The 23,493-nt window shown below is 46.3% G+C and overlaps 6 non-coding genes across 6 annotated transcripts; all 6 read left to right on the top strand.

The window, feature by feature from the left end:
* Positions 1-673: 673 nt before the first annotated feature.
* TRNAE-CUC (transfer RNA glutamic acid (anticodon CUC)) lies at positions 674-745 on the top strand. The gene has a single exon. It is a non-coding gene; the product is annotated as a tRNA-Glu (tRNA).
* A 5,142-nt stretch (positions 746-5,887) lies between these two features.
* TRNAE-CUC (transfer RNA glutamic acid (anticodon CUC)) lies at positions 5,888-5,959 on the top strand. Its single transcript has one exon. It is a non-coding gene; the product is annotated as a tRNA-Glu (tRNA).
* Positions 5,960-6,597: 638 nt separating this feature from the next.
* On the top strand, positions 6,598-6,669 carry TRNAE-CUC (transfer RNA glutamic acid (anticodon CUC)). Its single transcript has one exon. It is a non-coding gene; the product is annotated as a tRNA-Glu (tRNA).
* A 1,814-nt stretch (positions 6,670-8,483) lies between these two features.
* On the top strand, positions 8,484-8,555 carry TRNAE-CUC (transfer RNA glutamic acid (anticodon CUC)). The gene has a single exon. It is a non-coding gene; the product is annotated as a tRNA-Glu (tRNA).
* Positions 8,556-8,952: 397 nt separating this feature from the next.
* On the top strand, positions 8,953-9,027 carry TRNAR-CCU (transfer RNA arginine (anticodon CCU)). Its single transcript is given in 2 exon segments — positions 8,953-8,989; positions 8,993-9,027. It is a non-coding gene; the product is annotated as a tRNA-Arg (tRNA).
* A 1,902-nt stretch (positions 9,028-10,929) lies between these two features.
* On the top strand, positions 10,930-11,001 carry TRNAE-CUC (transfer RNA glutamic acid (anticodon CUC)). The gene has a single exon. It is a non-coding gene; the product is annotated as a tRNA-Glu (tRNA).
* Positions 11,002-23,493: the final 12,492 nt, after the last annotated feature.

Genomic DNA, 23,493 nt, shown 5'->3' with positions numbered 1-23,493 from the left:
TTCGGCGCTCTCACCGCTTCGGTTCGATTCCCGGTCAGGGAAGTCCTCTTTTCAATCTTCAGATACTAATAAACAGCATCCGTATTTTCTCAGTCGATATCCTCCCTGGTGGTCTAGTGGCTTGCATTTTGCGCGCTTGCTTTTTGACGTTTCCAGAGCTTTCTCAGTAAATCTGGTTTCTGGTGGGCAAAAAGTTTCCAACCTTTCCCTGGTGGTCTAGTGGCTAGGACTCCGCGCTCTCACCGCCGCGGCCCGATTTGCTTCTCGGTCAGGGAAGTCCTCTTTTCAATCTTCAGAAACTAATAAACAGCATTCGTATTTTCTCAGTCGGTATCCTCCCTGGTTGTCTAGTGGCTTGCATTTTGCGTGCTTACTTTTTGACTTTTCCAGAGCTTTCTCAGTAAATCTGGTTCCCGATGGGCAAAAAGCTCCCAACTTTTCCCTGGTGGTCTAGTGGCTAGGATTCGACGCTCTCACCGCCGCGGCCCGGGTTCGATTCCCGGTCAGGGAAGTCCTCTTTTCAATCTTCAGAAACTGATAAACAGCATCCGTATTTTCTCAGTCGATATCCTCCCTGGTGGTCTAGTGGCTAGCATTTTGCGCGCTTGCTTTTTGACGTTTCCAGAGCTTTCTCATTAAATCTGCTCTCTGGTGGGAAAAAGTTCCCAACCTTTCCCTGGTGGTCTAGTGGCTAGGATTCGGCGCTCTCACCGCCGCGGCCCGGGTTCGATTCCCGGTCAGGGAAGTCCTCTTTTCAATCTTCAGAAACTAATAAACAGCATCCGTATTTTCTCAGTCGATATCCTCCCTGGTGGTCTAGTGGCTTGCATTTTGCGCGCTTGCTTTTCGACGTTTCCAGAGCTTTCTCAGTAAATCTGCTCTCTGGTGGGCAAAAAGTTCCCAACTTTTCCCTGGTGGTCTAGTGGCTAGGAATCGGCGCTCTCACCGTGGCCCGGGTTCGTTTCCCGGTCAGGGAAGTCGTATTTTCACTCTTCAGAATCTAATAAACAGCATTCGTATTTTCTCAGTCGGTATCCTCCCTGGTGGTCTAGTGGCTTGCATTTTGCGCGCTTGCTTTTTGATTTTTCCAGAGCTTTCTCAGTAAATCTGTTCTCTGGTGGGCAAAAAGTTCCCAACTTTTCCAGAGCTTTCTCAGTAAATCTGGTTTCTGGTGGGCAAAAAGTTCCCAACTCATCCCTGGTGGTCTAGTGGCTAGGACTAGGATTCGGCGCTCTCACTGCCGCGGCCAGGGTTCGATTCCCGGTCAGGGAAGTCCTCTTTTCAATCTTCAGATACTAATAAACAGCATCCGTATTTTCTCAGTCGATATCCTCCCTGGTGGTCTAGTGGCTAGCATTTTGCGCGCTTGCTTTTTGACGTTTCCAGAGCTTTCTCAGTAAATCTGCTCTCTGGTGTGCAAAAAGTTTCCAACCTTTCCCTGGTGGTCTAGTGGCTAGGATTCGGCGCTCTCACCGCCGCGGCCCGGGTTCCATTCCCGGTCAGGGAAGTCCTCTTTACAATCTTCAGATACTAATAAATAGCATCCGTATTTTCTCGGTCGATATCCTCCCTGGTGGTCTAGTGGCTAGCATTTTGCGCGCTTGCTTTTTGACGTTTCCAGAGCTTTCTCAGTAAATCTGCTCTCTGGTGGTCAAAAAGCTCCCAACCTTTCCCTGGTGGTCTAGTGGCTAGGATTCGGCCCTCTCACCGCCGCGGCCCGGGTTCGATTCCCGGTCAGGGAAGTCATCTTTTCAATCTTCAGATAGTAATAAACAGCATCCGTATTTTCTCAATCGATATCCTCCCTGGTGGTCTAGTGGCTTGCATTTTGCGCGCTTACTTTAGAATTTTCCAGAGCTTTCTCAGTAAATCTGGTCTCTGGTGGGCAAACAGTTCCCCACTTTTCCCTGGTGGTCTAGTGGCTAGTATTCAGCACTCTCACCACTGCGGCCCGGGTTCGATTCCCGGTCAGGGAAGTCCTCTTTTCAATCTTCAGATACTAATAAACAGCATCCGTATTTTCTCAGTCGGTATCCTCCCTGGTGGTCTAGTGGCTTGCATTTTGCGTGCTTACTTTTTGACGTTTCCAGAGCTTTCTGAGTAAATCTGGTTCCTGGTGGGCAAAAAGTTCCCAACTTTTCCCTGGTGGTCTAGTGGCTAGGACTAGGATTCGGCGCTCTCACCGCCGCGGCCCGGGTTTGATTCCCGGTCAGGGAAGTCCTCTTTTCAATCTTCAGAAACTAATAAACAGCATTCGTATTTTCTCGGTCGATATCCTCCCTGGTGGTCTAGTGGCTTGCATTTTGCGCGCTTGCTTTTTGATTTTTCCAGAGCTTTCTCAGTAAATCTGCTCTCTGGTGGGCAAAAAGCTCCCAACTTTTCCCTGGTGGTCTAGTGGCTAGGATTCCGCGCTCTCACCGCCGCGGCCCGGGTTTGCTTCTCGGTCAAGGAAGTCCTCTTTTCAATCTTCAGATACTAATAAACAGCATTCGTATTTTCTCGGTCGATATCCTCCCTGGTGGTCTAGTGGCTTGCATTTTGCGCGCTTACTGTTTGACTTTTCCAGAGCTTTCTCAGTAAATCTGGTTTCTGGTGGGCAAAAAGTTCCCAACTTTTCCCTGGTGGTCTAGTGGCTAGGATTCGGCGCTCTCACCCCCGCGGCCCGGGTTCGTTTCCCGGTCAGGGAAGTCGTATTTTCACTCTTCAGAATCTAATAAACAGCATCCGTATTTTCTCAGTCGGTATCCTCCCTGGTGGTCTAGTGGCTTGCATTTTGCGCGCTTGCTTTTTGATTTTTCCAGAGCTTTCTCAGTAAATCTGCTCTCTGGTGGGCAAAAAGTTCCCAACTTTTCCCTGGTGGTCTAGTGGCTAGGATTCGGCGCTCTCACCGCCGCGGCCCGGGTTGATTCCCGGTCAGGGAAGTCCTCTTTTCAATCTTCAGAAACTAATAAACAGCATTCGTATTTTCTCGGTCGATATCCTCCCTGGTGGTCTAGTGGCTTGCATTTTGCGCGCTTGCTTTTTGACGTTTCCAGAGCTTTCCCAGTAAATCTGCTCTCTGGTGGGCAAAAAGTTTCCAACCTTTCCCTGGTGGTCTAGTGGCTAGGATTTCGCGCTCTCACCGCCGCGGCCCGGGTTTGCTTCTCGGTCAGGTAAGTCTTCTTTACAATCTTCAGATACTAATAAACAGCATCCGTATTTTCTCGGTCGATATCCTCCCTGGTGGTCTAGTGGCTTGCATTTTGCGCGCTTACTTTCTGACGTTTCCAGAGCTTTCTCAGTAAATCTGCTCTCTGGTGGGCAAAAAGTTCCCAACTCTTCCCTGGTGGTCTAGTGGCTAGGACTAGGATTCGGCGCTCTCACCGCCGCGGCCAGGGTTCGATTCCCGGTCAGGGAAGTCCTCTTTTCAATCTTCAGATACTAATAAACAGCATCCGTATTTTCTCAGTCGGTATCCTCCCTGGTGGTCTAGTGGCTTGCATTTTGCGCGCTTGCTTTTTGATTTTTCCAGAGCTTTCTCAGTAAATCTGCTCTCTGGTGGGCAAAAAGTTCCCAACTTTTCCCTGGTGGTCTAGTGGCTAGGATTCGGCGCTCTCACCGCCGCGGCCCGGGTTGATTCCCGGTCAGGGAAGTCCTCTTTTCAATCTTCAGAAACTAATAAACAGCATTCGTATTTTCTCGGTCGATATCCTCCCTGGTGGTCTAGTGGCTTGCATTTTGCGCGCTTGCTTTTTGACGTTTCCAGAGCTTTCCCAGTAAATCTGCTCTCTGGTGGGCAAAAAGTTTCCAACCTTTCCCTGGTGGTCTAGTGGCTAGGATTTCGCGCTCTCACCGCCGCGGCCCGGGTTTGCTTCTCGGTCAGGTAAGTCTTCTTTACAATCTTCAGATACTAATAAACAGCATCCGTATTTTCTCAGTCGGTATCCTCCCTGGTGGTCTAGTGGCTTGCATTTTGCGCGCTGGCTTTTTGATTTTTCCAGAGCTTTCTCAGTAAATCTGCTCTCTGGTGGGAGAAAAGCTCCCAACTTTTCCCTGGTGGTCTAGTGGCTTGCATTTTGCGCGCTTACTTTAGAATTTTCCAGAGCTTTCTCAGTAAATCTGGTCTCTGGTGGGCAAAAATATCCCAACTTTTCCCTGGTGGTCTAGTGGCTGGTATTCAGCACTCTCACCACTTCGGCCCGGGTTCGATTCCCGGTCAGGGAAGTCCTCTTTTCAATCTTCAGAAACTAATAAACAGCATCCGTATTTTCTCAGTCGGTATCCTCCCTGGTGGTCTAGTGGCTAGCATTTTGCGCGCTTGCTTTTTGACATTTCCAGAGCTTTCTCAGTAAATCTGCTCTCTGGTGGGCAAAAAGTTCCCAACTTTTCCCTGGTGGTCTAGTGGCTAGGAATCGGCGCTCTCACCGTGGCCCGGGTTCGTTTCCCGGTCAGGGAAGTCGTATTTTCACTCTTCAGAATCTAATAAACAGCATTCGTATTTTCTCAGTCGGTATCCTCCCTGGTGGTCTAGTGGCTTGCATTTTGCGCGCTTGCTTTTTGATTTTTCCAGAGCTTTCTCAGTAAATCTGGTTTCTGGTGGGCAAAAAGTTCCCAACTTTTCCCTGGTGGTCTAGTGGCTAGGACTAGGATTCGGCGCTCTCACCGCCGTGGCCAGGGTTCGATTCCCGGTCAGGGAAGTCCTCTTTTCAATCTTCAGATACTAATAAACAGCATCCGTATTTTCTCAGTCGATATCCTCCCTGGTGGTCTAGTGGCTACCATTTTGCGCGCTGGCTTTTTGACGTTTCCAGAGCTTTCTCAGTAAATCTGCTCTCTGGTGTGCAAAAAGTTTCCAACCTTTCCCTGGTGGTCTAGTGGCTAGGATTCCGCGCTCTCACCGCCGCCGCCCGGGTTTGCTTCTCGGTCAGGTAAGTCTTCTTTACAATCTTCAGATACTAATAAACAGCATCCGTATTTTCTCGGTCGATATCCTCCCTGGTGGTCTAGTGGCTTGCATTTTGCGCGCTTACTTTCTGACGTTTCCAGAGCTTTCTCAGTAAATCTGCTCTCTGGTGGGCAAAAAGCTCCCAACTTTTCCCTGGTGGTCTAGTGGCTTGCATTTTGCGCGCTTACTTTAGAATTTTCCAGAGCTTTCTCAGTAAATCTGGTCTCTGGTGGGCAAAAAGTTCCCCACTTTTCCCTGGTGGTCTCGTGGCTAGTATTCAGCACTTTCACCGCTGCGGCCCGGGTTCGATTCCCGGTCAGGGAAGTCCTCTTTTCAATCTTCAGAAACTAATAAACAGCATCCGTATTTTCTCAGTCGGTATCCTCCCTGGTGGTCTAGTGGCTTGCATTTTGCGCGCCGACTTGTTGACTTTTCCAGAGCTTTCTCAGTAAATCTGCTCTCTGGTGTGCAAAAAGTTTCCAACCTTTCCCTGGTGGTCTAGTGGCTAGGATTCCGCGCTCTCACCGCCGCGGCCCAGGTTTGCTTCTCGGTCAAGGAAGTCCTCTTTTCAATCTTCAGATACTAATAAACAGCATCCGTATTTTCTCAGTCGGTATCCTCCCTGGTGGTCTAGTGGATTGCAATTTGCGTGCTTACTTTTTGACTTTTCCAGAGCTTTCTCAGTAAATCTGGTTCCTGGTGGGCAAAAAGTTCCCAACTTTTCCCTGGTGGTCTAGTGGCTAGGACTAGGATTCCGCGCTCTCACCGCCTCGGCCCGGGCTTGATTCCCGGTCAGGGAAGTCCTCTTTTCAATCTTCCGAAACTAATAAACAGCATTCGTATTTTCTCGGTCGATATCCTCCCTGGTGGTCTAGTGGCTTGCATTTTGCGCGCTTGCTTTTTGATTTTTCCAGAGCTTTCTCAGTAAATCTGGTTTCTGGTGGGCAAAAAGCTCCCAACTTTTCCCTGGTGGTCTAGTGGCTATGATTCGGTGCTCTCACCGCCGCGGCCCGGGTTCGATTCCCGGTCAGGAAAGTCCTCTTTTCAATCTTCAGAAACTAATAAACAGCATCCGTATTTTCTCGGTCGATATCCTCCCTGGTGGTCTAGTGGCTTGCATTTTGGCGCTTACTGTTTGACTTTTCCAGAGCTTTCTCAGTAAATCTGGTTTCTGGTGGGCAAAAAGTTCCCAACTCTTCCCTGGTGGTCTAGTGGCTAGGACTAGGATTCGGCTCTCTCACCGCCGCGGCCCGGGTTCGATTCCCGGTCAGGGAAGTCCTCATTTCATTCTTCAGATACTAATAAACAGCATCAGTATTTTCTCAGTCGATATCCTCCCTGGTGGTCTAGTGGCTTGCATTTTGCGCGCTTGCTTTTTGACGTTTCCAGAGCTTTCTCAGTAAATCTGCTCTCTGGTGGGCAAAAAGTTTCCAACCTTTCCCTGGTGGTCTAGTGGCTAGGATTCCCCGCTCTCACCGCCGCGGCCCGGGTTTGCTTCTCGGTCAGGGAAGTCCTCTTTTCAATCTTCAGAAACTAATAAACAGCATCCGTATTTTCTCGGTCGATATCCTCCCTGGTGGTCTAGTGGCTTGCATTTTGCGCGCTTACTGTTTGACTTTTCCAGAGCTTTCTCAGTAAATCTGGTCTCTGGTGGGCAAAAAGCTCCCAACTTTTCCCTGGTGGTCTAGTGGCTAGGATTCGGCGCTCTCACCGCCGCGGCCCGGGTTCGATTCCCGGTCAGGGAAGTCCTCTTTTCAATCTTCAGAAACTAATAAACAGCATTCGTATTTTCTCGGTCGATATCCTCCCTGGTGGTCTAGTGGCTTGCATTTTGCGCGCTTGCTTTTTGATTTTTCCAGAGCTTTCTCAGTAAATCTGGTTTCTGGTGGGCAAAAAGTTCCCAACTTTTCCCTGGTGGTCTAGTGGCTAGGATGCCACGCTCTCACCGCCGCGGCCTGGGTTCGATTCCCGGTCAGGGAAGTCCTCTTTTCAATCTTCAGAAACTAATAAACAGCATTCATATTTTCTCGGTCGATATCCTTCAGGTGGTCTAGTGGCTAGCATTTTGCGCGCTTGCTTTTTGACGTTTCCAGAGCTTTCTCAGTAAATCTGGTTTCTGGTGGGCAAATAGTTCCCAACTTTTCCCTGGTGGTCTAGTGGCTAGGATTCGGCGCTCTCACCGCCACGGCCCGGGTTTGCTTCTCGGTCAGGGAAGTCGTATTTTCACTCTTCAGATACTAATAAACAGCATCCGTATTTTCTCAGTCGGTATCCTCCCTGGTGGTCTAGTGGCTTGCATTTTGCGCGCTTACTTTAGAATTTTCCAGAACTTTCTCAGTAAATCTGGTCTCTGGTGGGCAAAAAGTTCCCAACTTTTCCCTGGTGGTCTAGTGGCGAGTATTCAGCACTCTCACCGCTGCGGCCCGGGTTCGATTCCCGGTCAGGGAAGTCCTCTTTTCAATCTTCAGAAACTAATAAACAGCATCCGTATTTTCTCAGTCGGTATCCTCCCTGGTGGTCTAGTGGCTAGCATTTTGCGCGCTTACTGTTTGACTTTTCCAGAGCTTTCTCAGTAAATCTGGTTTCTGGTGGGCAAAAAGTCCCCAACTCTTCCCTGGTGGTCTAGTGGCTAGGACTAGGATTCGGCGCTCCTCTCACCGCCGCGGCCCGGGTTTGCTTCTCGGTCAGGGAATTCCTCTTTTCAATCTTCAGATACTAATAAACAGCATCCGTATTTTCTCAGTCGGTATCCTCCCTGGTGGTCTAGTGGCTTGCATTTTGCGCGCTTACTTTTTGACTTTTCCAGAGCTTTCTCAGTAAATCTGGTTTCTGGTGGGCAAATAGTTCCCAACTTTTCCCTGGTGGTCTAGTGGCTAGGATTCGGCGCTCTCACCGCCACGGCCCGGGTTTGCTTCTCGGTCAGGGAAGTCTTCTTTTCAATCTTCAGATACTAATAAACAGCATCCGTATTTTCTCAGTCGGTATCCTCCCTGGTGGTCTAGTGGCTTGCATTTTGCGCGCTTACTGTTTGACTTTTCCGGAGCTTTCTCAGTAAATCTGCTCTCTGGTGGGCAAAAAGCTCCCAACTTTTCCCTGGTGGTCTAGTGGCTAGGATTCGGCGTTCTCACCCCCGCGGCCCGGGTTTGATTCCCGGTCAGGGAAGTCGTATTTTCACTCTTCAGATACTAATAAACAGCATCCGTATTTTCTCAGTCGGTATCCTCCCTGGTGGTCTAGTGGCTTGCATTTTGCGCGCTTACTTTAGAATTTTCCAGAACTTTCTCAGTAAATCTGGTCTCTGGTGGGCAAAAAGTTCCCAACTTTTCCCTGGTTGTCTAGTGGCTAGTATTCAGCGCTCTCACCGCTGCGGCCCGGGTTCGATTCCCGGTCAGGGAAGTCCTCTTTTCAATCTTCAGAAACTAATAAACAGCATCCGTATTTTCTCAGTCGGTATCCTCCCTGGTGGTCTAGTGGCTTGCATTTTGCGCGCTTACTTTTTGACTTTTCCAGAGCTTTCTCAGTAAATCCACTCTCCGGTGGGCATAAAGTTCCCAACTCTTCCCTGGTGGTCTAGTGGCTAGGATTCGGCGCTCTCACCGCCGCGGCCCGGGTTCGATTCCCGGTCAGGGAAGTCCTCTTTTCAATCTTCAGATACTAATAAACAGCATCCGTATTTTCTCAGTCGGTATCCTCCCTGGTGGTCTAGTGGCTTGCATTTTGCGCGCTTACTTTAGAATTTTCCAGAGCTTTCTCAGTAAATCTGGTCTCTGGTGGGCAAAAAGTTCCCAACTTTTCCCTGGTGGTCTAGTGGCTAGTATTCAGCACTCTCACTGCTGCGGCCCGGGTTCGATTCCCGGTCAGGGAAGTCCTCTTTTCAATCTTCAGAAACTAATAAACAGCATCCGTATTTTCTCAGTCGGTATCCTCCCTGGTGGTCTAGTGGCTAGCATTTTGCGCGCTTACTGTTTGACTTTTCCAGAGCTTTCTCAGTAAATCTGGTTTCTGGTGGGCAAAAAGACCCCAACTCTTCCCTGGTGGTCTAGTGGCTAGGATTCGGCGCTCCTCTCACCGCCGCGGCCCGGGTTCGATTCCCGGTCAGGGAAGTCCTCTTTTCAATCTTCAGAAACTAATAAACAGCATCCGTATTTTCTCAGTCGGTATCCTCCCTGGTGGTCTAGTGGCTTGCATTTTGCGCGCTTACTGTTTGACTTTTCCAGAGCTTTCTCAGTAAATCTGCTCTCTGGTGGGCAAAAAGCTCCCAACTTTTCCCTGGTGGTCTAGTGGCTAGGATTCGGCGCTCTCACCGCCACGGCCTGGGTTTGCTTCCCGGTCAGGGAAGTCCTCTTTTCAATCATCAGATACTAATAAACAGCATCCGTATTTTCTCAGTCGGTATCCTCCCTGGTGGTCTAGTGGCTAGCATTTTGCGCGCTTGCTTTTTGATTTTTCCAGAGCTTTCTCAGTAAATCTGCTCTCTGGTGGGCTAAAAGCTTCCAACTTTTCCCTGGTGGTCTAGTGGCTAGGATTCAGCGCTCTCACCGCCGCGGCCCGGGTTCGATTCCCGGGCAGGGAAGTCCTCTTTTCAATCTTCAGAAACTAATAAACAGCATCCGTATTTTCTCAGTCGGTATCCTCCCTGGTGGTCTAGTGGCTTGCATTTTGCGCGCTTTTTGACTTTTCCAGAGCTTTCTCAGTAAATCTGCTCTCTGGTGTGCAAAAAGTTTCCAACCTTTCCCTGGTGGTCTAGTGGCTTGCATTTTGCGCGCTTGCTTTTTGATTTTTTCCAGAGCTTTCTCAGTAAAGCTGCTCTCTGGTGGGCAAAAAGCTTCCAACTTTTCCCTGGTGGTCTAGTGGCTAGGATCGGCGCTCTCACTGCTGCGGCCCGGGTTCGATTCCTGGTCAGAGAAGTCCGCTTTTCAATTTTCAGAAACTAATAAACAGCATCCATATTTTCTCAGTCGGTATCCTCCCTGGTGGTCTAGTGGCTTGCATTTTGCGCGCTTGCTTTTTGACTTTTCCAGCTCTTTCTCAGTAAATTTGCTTTCTGGTGGGCAGAAAGTTCCCAACCTTTCCCTGGTGGTCTAGTGGCTAGGATTCGGCGCTCTCACCGCTGCAGCCCGGGTTCGATTCCCGGTCAGGGAAGTCCTCTTTTCAATCTTCAGAAACTAATAAACAGCATCCGTATTTTCTCAGTCGATATCCTCCCTGGTGGTCTAGTGGCTTGCATTTGCGCGCTTGCTTTTTGACTTTTCCAGCTCTTTCTCAGTAAATTTGCTCTCTGGTGGGCAGAAAGTTCCCAACTTTTCCCTGGTGGTCTAGTGGCTAGGATTCGGCGCTCTCACCGCCGCGGCCCTGGTTCGATTCCCGGTCAGGGAAGTCCTCTTTTCAATCTTCAGAAACTAATAAACAGCATTCGTATTTTCTCAGTCAATATCCTCCCTGGTGGTCTAGTGGCTTGCATTTTGCGCGCTTTTTGACTTTTCCAGAGCTTTCTCAGTAAATCTGGTCTCTGGTGGGCAAAAAGCTTCCAACCTTTCCCTGGTGGTCTAGTGGCTAGGATTCCGCGCTCTCACCGCCGCGGCCCGGGTTTGCTTCTCGGTCAGGGAAGTCCTCTTTTCAATCTTCAGAAACTAATAAACAGCATCCGTAATTTCTCAGTCGGTATCCTCCCTGGTGGTCTAGTGGCTAGCATTTTGCGCGCTTACTTTTTGACTTTTCCAGAGCTTTCTCAGTAAATCTGGTTCCTGGTGGGCAAAACATTCCCATCTTTTCCCTGGTGGTCTAGTGGCTAGGATTCGGCGCTCTCACCGCCGCGGCCCGGGTTCGATTCCCGGTCAGCGAAGTCTTCTTTTCAATCTTCAGAAACTAATAAACAGCATCCGTATTTTCTCAGTCGGTATCCTCCCTGGTGGTCTAGTGGCTTGCATTTTGCGCGCTTACTTTTTGACGTTTCCAGAGCTTTCTCAGTAAATCTGGTTTCTGGTAGGCAAATTGTTCCCATCTTTTCCCTGGTGGTCTAGTGGTTAGGATTCGGCACTCTCACTGCCGCGGCCTGGGTTCAATTCCCGGTCAGGGAAGTCCTCTTTTCAATCTTCAGAAACTAATAAACAGCATCCGTATTTTCTCAGTCGGTATCCTCCCTGGTGGTCTAGTGGCTTGCATTGTGAACGCTTACTTTTGGACTTTTCCAGAGCTTTTTCAATAATTCTGCTCTCTGGTGGGCGAAATCTTTCCAACCTTTCCCTGGTGGTCTAGTGACTAGGATTCCACGCTCTCACCGCCGCGGCCGGGGTTCGATTCCAGTGGATAGGAACGACGCAGGGGACGCACACCGGAGGCCTGAAGCAGCGCGGACTCGACCCCGGCAACAGGTAATTATGCAACTGGGGATGGCCGGGGATGGGGGAGGCACCGGCAATGGGGCGCTGGCACGATAGTCAGGGGGACAGAACGGGCAGCGGCGCCGATAGCCAGGGGGAGAGAAGGGGCAGCGGCACCCATTGCCTCTCTCCCCCTGCCTTTCCTGGGGGTGTATCGGGGTATAACACGCACACTTATTTTACCATGGATATTTGGGTAAAAAACTTTTTTTACCCAAATATCCTTGGTAAAATGAGGGTGCGTGTTATAGGCCGGTGCGTGGTATACCCCGATAAATACGGTATATAATATCTGCAGAGTATATAATATATGTGATCATACACATTATATATATATATATTCTGTAGAGTATATACTACATGTGATTATATATATATATATATATCTGTAGAGTATATACTATATGTGATTATATATATAATATATGTAGAGTATATACTTTATGTGATTATATATATAATATCTGTAGAGTATATACTATATGTGATTACATATATAATATCTGTAGAGTATACACTATATGTGATTATATATATCTGTAGAGTATATACTATATGTGATTATATATATAATATCTGTAGAGTATATACTATATGTGATTATATATATAATATCTGTAGAGTATATACTATATGTGATTACATATATAATATCTGTAGAGTATATACTATATGTGATTATATATATAATATCTGTAGAGTATATACTATATGTGATTATATATAATATCTGTAGAGTATATACTATATGTGATTATATATATAATATCTGTAGAGTATACACTATATGTGATTATATATATAATATCTGTAGAGTATACACTATATGTGATTATATATATCTGTAGAGTATATACTACATGTGATTATATATATATATATCTGTAGAGTATATACTATATGTGATTATATATATAATATCTGTAGAGTATATACTTTATGTGATTATATATAATATCTGTAGAGTATATACTATATGTGATTATATATAATATCTGTAGAGTATACACTATATGTGATTATATATATCTGTAGAGTATATACTATATGTGATTATATATATAATATCTGTAGAGTATATACTATATGTGATTATATATATAATATCTGTAGAGTATATACTATGTGATTATATATAATATCTGTAGAGTATATACTATATGTGATTATATATATAATATCTGTAGAGTATACACTATATGTGATTATATATAATATCTGTAGAGTATATCCTATATGTGATTATATATATAATATCTGTAGAGTATATACTATATGTGATTATATATAATATCTGTAGAGTATATACTATATGTGATCATATATATAATATCTGTAGAGTATATGCTATATGTGATCATATATATAATATCTGTAGAGTATATACTATATGTGATTACATATATAATATCTGTAGAGTATATACTATATGTGATTATATATATAATATCTGTAGAGTATATACTATATGTGATTATATATAATATCTGTAGAGTATATACTATATGTGATTATATATATAATATCTGTAGAGTATATACTATATGTGATTATATATAATATCTGTAGAGTATATACTATATGTGATCATATATATAATATCTGTAGAGTATATGCTATATGTGATCATATATATAATATCTGTAGAGTATATACTATATGTGATTACATATATAATATCTGTAGAGTATACACTATATGTGATTATATATATCTGTAGAGTATATACTATATGTGATCATATATATAATATCTGTAGAGTATATGCTATATGTGATCATATATATAATATCTGTAGAGTATATACTATATGTGATTATATATATAATATCTGTAGAGTATATACTATATGTGATCATATATATAATATCTGTAGAGTATACACTATATGTGATTATATATATCTGTAGAGTATATGCTATATGTGATCATATATATAATATCTGTAGAGTATATACTATATGTGATTATATATATCTGTAGAGTATATACTATATGTGATTATGTAGAAAATGTATTCTTACCTGAAATTTTATTTTCCTGTAGTCCGTAGGCGGCACTAATGGGGTTAAGCCCTTCTGCTTACCCGGAAGGAAGAAACAAAAACTAGCAGTAAAAAGTGAGACAAGTTAATTAGTCAATTACCCATAACGAGCACACCTGCCCGGAAGCCATAAACCTATCCCAAGAACCACAGACACTTGTATCTTATGCAGCAATTAAAGTATTTAATGGGAGGGTAAACTTGTGCCGCCTACGGACTACAGGAAAAGAACATATCAGGTAAGAATACATGTTCTACTTCCTGGTCGTCCTTAAGGCGGCACGAATGGGACATGCAAAGCAATGCAAGAACGAACGGGAGGGACATCAATGGTTTACGGCACCTTGAAGCACTCTCGAGCCAAAGGCCGATCCCTCAGACGATGCTACATCGATCCTGTAGTGTCTTATGAAGGTGTTCGGTGAAGCCCACGGAGCCGCTTTACATATCTGGTCCATTGGGACATGATACTTCTCAGCCCAGGACGCAGCTGTAGATCTTGTGGAGTGAAGAGGGGACTCTTTATCTTCCAAATAATAACAATGCTTGATGGTGTCTCTTATCCATCTTGCTAGCGATGATTTGCTCGCTCTTTTCCCCTTGTTTGGTCCTTGTAACTGAAGGAACAAGGCTTCGGACTGTCTGAACTCTGAGGTTCTTTGTAGGTACATGGAGATGGTCCTTGTAACTGAAGGAACAAGGCTTCGGACTGTCTGAACTCTGAGGTTCTCTGTAGGTACATGGAGATGGTCCTTGTAACTGAAGGAACAAGGCTTCGGACTGTCTGAACTCCGAGGTTCTTTGTAGGTACATGGAGATGGTCCTTATAACTGAAGGAACAAGGCTTCGGACTGTCTGAACTCTGAGGTTCTCTGTAGGTACATGGAGATGGTCCTTATAACTGAAGGAACAAGGCTTCGGACTGTCTGAACTCTGAGGTTCTCTGTAGGTACATGGAGATGGTCCTTGTAACTGAAGGAACAAGGCTTCGGACTGTCTGAACTCTGAGGTTCTTTGTAGGTACATGGAGATGGTCCTTGTAACTGAAGGAACAAGGCTTCGGACTGTCTGAACTCTGAGGTTCTCTGTAGGTACATGGAGATGGTCCTTGTAACTGAAGGAACAAGGCTTCGGACTGTCTGAACTCTGAGGTTCTCTGTAGGTACATGGAGATGGTCCTTGTAACTGAAGGAACAAGGCTTCGGACTGTCTGAACTCTTAGGTTCTTTGTAGGTACATGGAGATGGTCCTTGTAACTGAAGGAACAAGGCTTCGGACTGTCTGAACTCCGAGGTTCTTTGTAGGTACATGGAGATGGTCCTTGTAACTGAAGGAACAAGGCTTCGGACTGTCTGAACTCCGAGGTTCTTTGTAGGTACATGGAGATGGTCCTTGTAACTGAAGGAACAAGGCTTCGGACTGTCTGAACTCTGAGGTTCTTTGTAGGTACATGGAGATGGTCCTTGTAACTGAAGGAACAAGGCTTCGGACTGTCTGAACTCTGAGGTTCTCTGTAGGTACATGGAGATGGTCCTTGTAACTGAAGGAACAAGGCTTCGGACTGTCTGAACTCTGAGGTTCTTTGTAGGTACATGGAGATGGTCCTTATAACTGAAGGAACAAGGCTTCGGACTGTCTGAACTCTGAGGTTCTTTGTATGTACATGGAGATGGTCCTTGTAACTGAAGGAACAAGGCTTCGGACTGTCTGAACTCTGAGGTTCTCTGTAGGTACATGGAGATGGTCCTTGTAACTGAAGGAACAAGGCTTCGGACTGTCTGAACTCTGAGGTTCTCTGTAGGTACATGGAGATGGTCCTTGTAACTGAAGGAACAAGGCTTCGGACTGTCTGAACTCTAAGGTTCTCTGTAGGTACATGGAGATGGTCCTTGTAACTGAAGGAACAAGGCTTCGGACTGTCTGAACTCTGAGGTTCTCTGTAGGTACATGGAGATGGTTTTTGTAACTGAAGGAACAAGGCTTCGGACTGTCTGAACTCTGAGGTTCTTTGTAGGTACATGGAGATGGTCCTTGTAACTGAAGGAACAAGGCTTCGGACTGTCTGAACTCTGAGGTTCTCTGTAGGTACATGGAGATGGTCCTTGTAACTGAAGGAACAAGGCTTCGGACTGTCTGAAATCTGAGGTTCTCTGTAGGTACATGGAGATGGTCCTTGTAACTGAAGGAACAAGGCTTCGGACTGTCTGAACTCTGAGGTTCTCTGTAGGTACATGGAGATGGTCCTTGTAACTGAAGGAACAAGGCTTCGGACTGTCTGAACTCTGAGGTTCTTTGTAGGTACATGGAGATGGTCCTTGTAACTGAAGGAACAAAGCTTCGGACTGTCTGAACTCTGAGGTTCTTTGTAGGTACATGGAGATGGTCCTTGTAACTGAAGGAACAAGGCTTCGGACTGTCTGAACTCTGAGGTTCTTTGTAGGTACATGGAGATGGTCCTTGTAACTGAAGGAACAAGGCTTCGGACTGTCTGAACTCTGAGGTTCTCTGTAGGTACATGGAGATGGTCCTTGTAACTGAAGGAACAAGGCTTCGGACTGTCTGAACTCTGAGGTTCTCTGTAGGTACATGGAGATGGTCCTTGTAACTGAAGGAACAAGGCTTCGGACTGTCTGAACTCTGAGGTTCTCTGTAGGTACATGGAGATGGTCCTTGTAACTGAAGGAACAAGGCTTCGGACTGTCTGAACTCTGAGGTTCTCTGTAGGTACATGGAGATGGTCCTTGTAACTGAAGGAACAAGGCTTCGGACTGTCTGAACTCTGAGGTTCTTTGTAGGTACATGGAGATGGTCCTTGTAACTGAAGGAACAAGGCTTCGGACTGTCTGAACTCTGAGGTTCTTTGTAGGTACATGGAGATGGTCCTTGTAACTGAAGGAACAAGGCTTCGGACTGTCTGAACTCTGAGGTTCTCTGTAGGTACATGGAGATGGTCCTTGTAACTGAAGGAACAAGGCTTCGGACTGTCTGAACTCTGAGGTTCTCTGTAGGTACATGGAGATGGTCCTTGTAACTGAAGGAACAAGGCTTCGGACTGTCTGAACTCTGAGGTTCTCTGTAGGTACATGGAGATGGTCCTTGTAACTGAAGGAACAAGGCTTCGGACTGTCTGAACTCTGAGGTTCTCTGTAGGTACATGGAGATGGTCCTTGTAACTGAAGGAACAAGGCTTCGGACTGTCTGAACTCTGAGGTTCTCTGTAGGTACATGGAGATGGTCCTTGTAACTGAAGGAACAAGGCTTCGGACTGTCTGAACTCTGAGGTTCTCTGTAGGTACATGGAGATGGTCCTTGTAACTGAAGGAACAAGGCTTCGGACTGTCTGAACTCTGAGGTTCTTTGTAGGTACATGGAGATGGTCCTTGTAACTGAAGGAACAAAGCTTCGGACTGTCTGAACTCTGAGGTTCTTTGTAGGTACATGGAGATGGTCCTTGTAACTGAAGGAACAAGGCTTCGGACTGTCTGAACTCTGAGGTTCTTTGTAGGTACATGGAGATGGTCCTTGTAACTGAAGGAACAAGGCTTCGGACTGTCTGAACTCTGAGGTTCTCTGTAGGTACATGGAGATGGTCCTTGTAACTGAAGGAACAAGGCTTCGGACTGTCTGAACTCTGAGGTTCTCTGTAGGTACATGGAGATGGTCCTTGTAACTGAAGGAACAAGGCTTCGGACTGTCTGAACTCTGAGGTTCTCTGTAGGTACATGGAGATGGTCCTTGTAACTGAAGGAACAAGGCTTCGGACTGTCTGAACTCTGAGGTTCTCTGTAGGTACATGGAGATGGTCCTTGTAACTGAAGGAACAAGGCTTCGGACTGTCTGAACTCCGAGGTTCTTTGTAGGTACATGGAGATGGTCCTTGTAACTGAAGGAACAAGGCTTCGGACTGTCTGAACTCTGAGGTTCTCTGTAGGTACATGGAGATGGTCCTTGTAACTGAAGGAACAAGGCTTCGGACTGTCTGAACTCTGAGGTTCTTTGTAGGTACATGGAGATGGTCCTTGTAACTGAAGGAACAAGGCTTCGGACTGTCTGAACTCTGAGGTTCTTTGTAGGTACATGGAGATGGTCCTTGTAACTGAAGGAACAAGGCTTCGGACTGTCTGAACTCTGAGGTTCTCTGTAGGTACATGGAGATGGTCCTTGTAACTGAAGGAACAAGGCTTCGGACTGTCTGAACTCTGAGGTTCTTTGTAGGTACATGGAGATGGTCCTTGTAACTGAAGGAACAAGGCTTCGGACTGTCTGAACTCTGAGGTTCTTTGTAGGTACATGGAGATGGTCCTTGTAACTGAAGGAACAAGGCTTCGGACTGTCTGAACTCTGAGGTTCTCTGTAGGTACATGGAGATGGTTCTTGTAACTGAAGGAACAAGGCTTCGGACTGTCTGAACTCTGAGGTTCTTTGTAGGTACATGGAGATGGTCCTTGTAACTGAAGGAACAAGGCTTCGGACTGTCTGAACTCTGAGGTTCTCTGTAGGTACATGGAGATGGTCCTTGTAACTGAAGGAACAAGGCTTCGGACTGTCTGAACTCTGAGGTTCTCTGTAGGTACATGGAGATGGTCCTTGTAACTGAAGGAACAAGGCTTCGGACTGTCTGAACTCTGAGGTTCTCTGTAGGTACATGGAGATGGTCCTTGTAACTGAAGGAACAAGGCTTCGGACTGTCTGAACTCTGAGGTTCTTTGTAGGTACATGGAGATGGTCCTTGTAACTGAAGGAACAAGGCTTCGGACTGTCTGAACTCTGAGGTTCTTTGTAGGTACATGGAGATGGTCCTTGTAACTGAAGGAACAAGGCTTCGGACTGTCTGAACTCTGAGGTTCTTTGTAGGTACATGGAGATGGTCCTTGTAACTGAAGGAACAAGGCTTCGGACTGTCTGAACTCTGAGGTTCTCTGTAGGTACATGGAGATGGTCCTTGTAACTGAAGGAACAAGGCTTCGGACTGTCTGAACTCTGAGGTTCTCTGTAGGTACATGGAGATGGTCCTTGTAACTGAAGGAACAAGGCTTCGGACTGTCTGAACTCTGAGGTTCTTTGTAGGTACATGGAGATGGTCCTTGTAACTGAAGGAACAAGGCTTCGGACTGTCTGAACTCTGAGGTTCTCTGTAGGTACATGGAGATGGTCCTTGTAACTGAAGGAACAAGGCTTCGGACTGTCTGAACTCTGAGGTTCTCTGTAGGTACATGGAGATGGTCCTTGTAACTGAAGGAACAAGGCTTCGGACTGTCTGAACTCTGAGGTTCTTTGTAGGTACATGGAGATGGTCCTTGTAACTGAAGGAACAAGGCTTCGGACTGTCTGAACTCTGAGGTTCTCTGTAGGTACATGGAGATGGTTCTTGTAACTGAAGGAACAAGGCTTCGGACTGTCTGAACTCTGAGGTTCTTTGTAGGTACATGGAGATGGTCCTTGTAACTGAAGGAACAAGGCTTCGGACTGTCTGAACTCTGAGGTTCTTTGTAGGTACATGGAGATGGTCCTTGTAACTGAAGGAACAAGGCTTCGGACTGTCTGAACTCTGAGGTTCTCTGTAGGTACATGGAGATGGTCCTTGTAACTGAAGGAACAAGGCTTCGGACTGTCTGAACTCTGAGGTTCTCTGTAGGTACATGGAGATGGTCCTTGTAACTGAAGGAACAAGGCTTCGGACTGTCTGAACTCTGAGGTTCTTTGTAGGTACATGTAGATGGTCCTTGTAACTGAAGGAACAAGGCTTCGGACTGTCTGAACTCTGAGGTTCTTTGTAGGTACATGGAGATGGTCCTTGTAACTGAAGGAACAAGGCTTCGGACTGTCTGAACTCTGAGGTTCTCTGTAGGTACATGGAGATGGTTCTTGTAACTGAAGGAACAAGGCTTCGGACTGTCTGAACTCTGAGGTTCTTTGTAGGTACATGGAGATGGTCCTTGTAACTGAAGGAACAAGGCTTCGGACTGTCTGAACTCTGAGGTTCTTTGTAGGTACATGGAGATGGTCCTTGTAACTGAAGGAACAAGGCTTCGGACTGTCTGAACTCTGAGGTTCTCTGTAGGTACATGGAGATGGTCCTTGTAACTGAAGGAACAAGGCTTCGGACTGTCTGAACTCTGAGGTTCTCTGTAGGTACATGGAGATGGTCCTTGTAACTGAAGGAACAAGGCTTCGGACTGTCTGAACTCTGAGGTTCTTTGTAGGTACATGGAGATGGTCCTTGTAACTGAAGGAACAAGGCTTCGGACTGTCTGAACTCTGAGGTTCTTTGTAGGTACATGGAGATGGTCCTTGTAACTGAAGGAACAAGGCTTCGGACTGTCTGAACTCTGAGGTTCTCTGTAGGTACATGGAGATGGTCCTTGTAACTGAAGGAACAAGGCTTCGGACTGTCTGAACTCTGAGGTTCTCTGTAGGTACATGGAGATGGTCCTTGTAACTGAAGGAACAAGGCTTCGGACTGTCTGAACTCTGAGGTTCTCTGTAGGTACATGGAGATGGTCCTTGTAACTGAAGGAACAAGGCTTCGGACTGTCTGAACTCTGAGGTTCTCTGTAGGTACATGGAGATGGTCCTTGTAACTGAAGGAACAAGGCTTCGGACTGTCTGAACTCTGAGGTTCTTTGTAGGTACATGGAGATGGTCCTTGTAACTGAAGGAACAAGGCTTCGGACTGTCTGAACTCTGAGGTTCTTTGTAGGTACATGGAGATGGTCCTTGTAACTGAAGGAACAAGGCTTCGGACTGTCTGAACTCTGAGGTTCTCTGTAGGTACATGGAGATGGTCCTTGTAACTGAAGGAACAAGGCTTCGGACTGTCTGAACTCTGAGGTTCTCTGTAGGTACATGGAGATGGTCCTTGTAACTGAAGGAACAAGGCTTCGGACTGTCTGAACTCTGAGGTTCTCTGTAGGTACATGGAGATGGTCCTTGTAACTGAAGGAACAAGGCTTCGGACTGTCTGAACTCTGAGGTTCTCTGTAGGTACATGGAGATGGTTCTTGTAACTGAAGGAACAAGGCTTCGGACTGTCTGAACTCTGAGGTTCTTTGTAGGTACATGGAGATGGTCCTTGTAACTGAAGGAACAAGGCTTCGGACTGTCTGAACTCTGAGGTTCTCTGTAGGTACATGGAGATGGTCCTTGTAACTGAAGGAACAAGGCTTCGGACTGTCTGAACTCTGAGGTTCTCTGTAGGTACATGGAGATGGTCCTTGTAACTGAAGGAACAAGGCTTCGGACTGTCTGAACTCTGAGGTTCTCTGTAGGTACATGGAGATGGTCCTTGTAACTGAAGGAACAAGGCTTCGGACTGTCTGAACTCTGAGGTTCTTTGTAGGTACATGGAGATGGTCCTTGTAACTGAAGGAACAAAGCTTCGGACTGTCTGAACTCTGAGGTTCTTTGTAGGTACATGGAGATGGTCCTTGTAACTGAAGGAACAAGGCTTCGGACTGTCTGAACTCTGAGGTTCTTTGTAGGTACATGGAGATGGTCCTTGTAACTGAAGGAACAAGGCTTCGGACTGTCTGAACTCTGAGGTTCTCTGTAGGTACATGGAGATGGTCCTTGTAACTGAAGGAACAAGGCTTCGGACTGTCTGAAACTCTGAGGTTCTCTGTAGGTACATGGAGATGGTCCTTGTAACTGAAGGAACAAGGCTTCGGACTGTCTGAACTCTGAGGTTCTCTGTAGGTACATGGAGATGGTCCTTGTAACTGAAGGAACAAGGCTTCGGACTGTCTGAACTCCTGAGGTTCTTTGTAGGTACATGGAGATGGTCCTTGTAACTGAAGGAACAAGGCTTCGGACTGTCTGAACTCTGAGGTTCTCTGTAGGTACATGGAGATGGTTCTTGTAACTGAAGGAACAAGGCTTCGGACTGTCTGAACTCTGAGGTTCTTTATAGGTACATGGAGATGGTCCTTGTAACTGAAGGAACAAGGCTTCGGACTGTCTGAACTCTGAGGTTCTTTGTAGGTACATGGAGATGGTCCTTGTAACTGAAGGAACAAGGCTTCGGACTGTCTGAACTCTGAGGTTCTTTGTAGGTACATGGAGATGGTCCTTGTAACTGAAGGAACAAGGCTTCGGACTGTCTGAACTCTGAGGTTCTTTGTAGGTACATGGAGATGGTCCTTGTAACTGAAGGAACAAGGCTTCGGACTGTCTGAACTCTGAGGTTCTCTGTAGGTACATGGAGATGGTTCCTTGTAACTGAAGGAACAAGGCTTCGGACTGTCTGAACTCTGAGGTTCTTTGTAGGTACATGGAGATGGTCCTTGTAACTGAAGGAACAAGGCTTCGGACTGTCTGAACTCTGAGGTTCTCTGTAGGTACATGGAGATGGTCCTTGTAACTGAAGGAACAAGGCTTCGGACTGTCTGAACTCTGAGGTTCTCTGTAGGTACATGGAGATGGTCCTTGTAACTGAAGGAACAAGGCTTCGGACTGTCTGAACTCTGAGGTTCTCTGTAGGTACATGGAGATGGTCCTTGTAACTGAAGGAACAAGGCTTCGGACTGTCTGAACTCTGAGGTTCTTTGTAGGTACATGGAGATGGTCCTTGTAACTGAAGGAACAAGGCTTCGGACTGTCTGAACTCTGAGGTTCTTTGTAGGTACATGGAGATGGTCCTTGTAACTGAAGGAACAAGGCTTCGGACTGTCTGAACTCTGAGGTTCTTTGTAGGTACATGGAGATGGTCCTTGTAACTGAAGGAACAAGGCTTCGGACTGTCTGAACTCTGAGGTTCTCTGTAGGTACATGGAGATGGTCCTTGTAACTGAAGGAACAAGGCTTCGGACTGTCTGAACTCTGAGGTTCTCTGTAGGTACATGGAGATGGTCCTTGTAACTGAAGGAACAAGGCTTCGGACTGTCTGAACTCTGAGGTTCTTTGTAGGTACATGGAGATGGTCCTTGTAACTGAAGGAACAAGGCTTCGGACTGTCTGAACTCTGAGGTTCTCTGTAGGTACATGGAGATGGTCCTTGTAACTGAAGGAACAAGGCTTCGGACTGTCTGAACTCTGAGGTTCTCTGTAGGTACATGGAGATGGTCCTTGTAACTGAAGGAACAAGGCTTCGGACTGTCTGAACTCTGAGGTTCTCTGTAGGTACATGGAGATGGTCCTTGTAACTGAAGGAACAAGGCTTCGGACTGTCTGAACTCTGAGGTTCTCTGTAGGTACATGGAGATGGTCCTTGTAACTGAAGGAACAAGGCTTCGGACTGTCTGAACTCTGAGGTTCTTTGTAGGTACATGGAGATGGTCCTTGTAACTGAAGGAACAAGGCTTCGGACTGTCTGAACTCTGAGGTTCTCTGTAGGTACATGGAGATGGTTCTTGTAACTGAAGGAACAAGGCTTCGGACTGTCTGAACTCTGAGGTTCTTTGTAGGTACATGGAGATGGTCCTTGTAACTGAAGGAACAAGGCTTCGGACTGTCTGAACTCTGAGGTTCTTTGTAGGTACATGGAGATGGTCCTTGTAACTGAAGGAACAAGGTTTCGGACTGTCTGAACTCTGAGGTTCTCTGTAGGTACATGGAGATGGTCCTTGTAACTGAAGGAACAAGGCTTCGGACTGTCTGAACTCTGAGGTTCTCTGTAGGTACATGGAGATGGTCCTTGTAACTGAAGGAACAAGGCTTCGGACTGTCTGAACTCTGAGGTTCTCTGTAGGTACATGGAGATGGTCCTTGTAACTGAAGGAACAAGGCTTCGGACTGTCTGAACTCTGAGGTTCTCTGTAGGTACATGGAGATGGTCCTTGTAACTGAAGGAACAAGGCTTCGGACTGTCTGAACTCTGAGGTTCTTTGTAGGTACATGGAGATGGTCCTTGTAACTGAAGGAACAAGGCTTCGGACTGTCTGAACTCTGAGGTTCTCTGTAGGTACATGGAGATGGTTCTTGTAACTGAAGGAACAAGGCTTCGGACTGTCTGAACTCCGAGGTTCTTTGTAGGTACATGGAGATGGTCCTTGTAACTGAAGGAACAAGGCTTCGGACTGTCTGAACTCTGAGGTTCTCTGTAGGTACATGGAGATGGTCCTTGTAACTGAAGGAACAAGGCTTCGGACTGTCTGAACTCTGAGGTTCTCTGTAGGTACATGGAGATGGTCCTTGTAACTGAAGGAACA

This window comes from Hyla sarda, unplaced genomic scaffold, assembly GCF_029499605.1.
Source record: "Hyla sarda isolate aHylSar1 unplaced genomic scaffold, aHylSar1.hap1 scaffold_490, whole genome shotgun sequence".
In the NCBI taxonomy this organism is placed as follows: domain Eukaryota; kingdom Metazoa; phylum Chordata; class Amphibia; order Anura; family Hylidae; genus Hyla; species Hyla sarda.
This window is presented reverse-complemented; position numbering and strand designations above follow the sequence as displayed.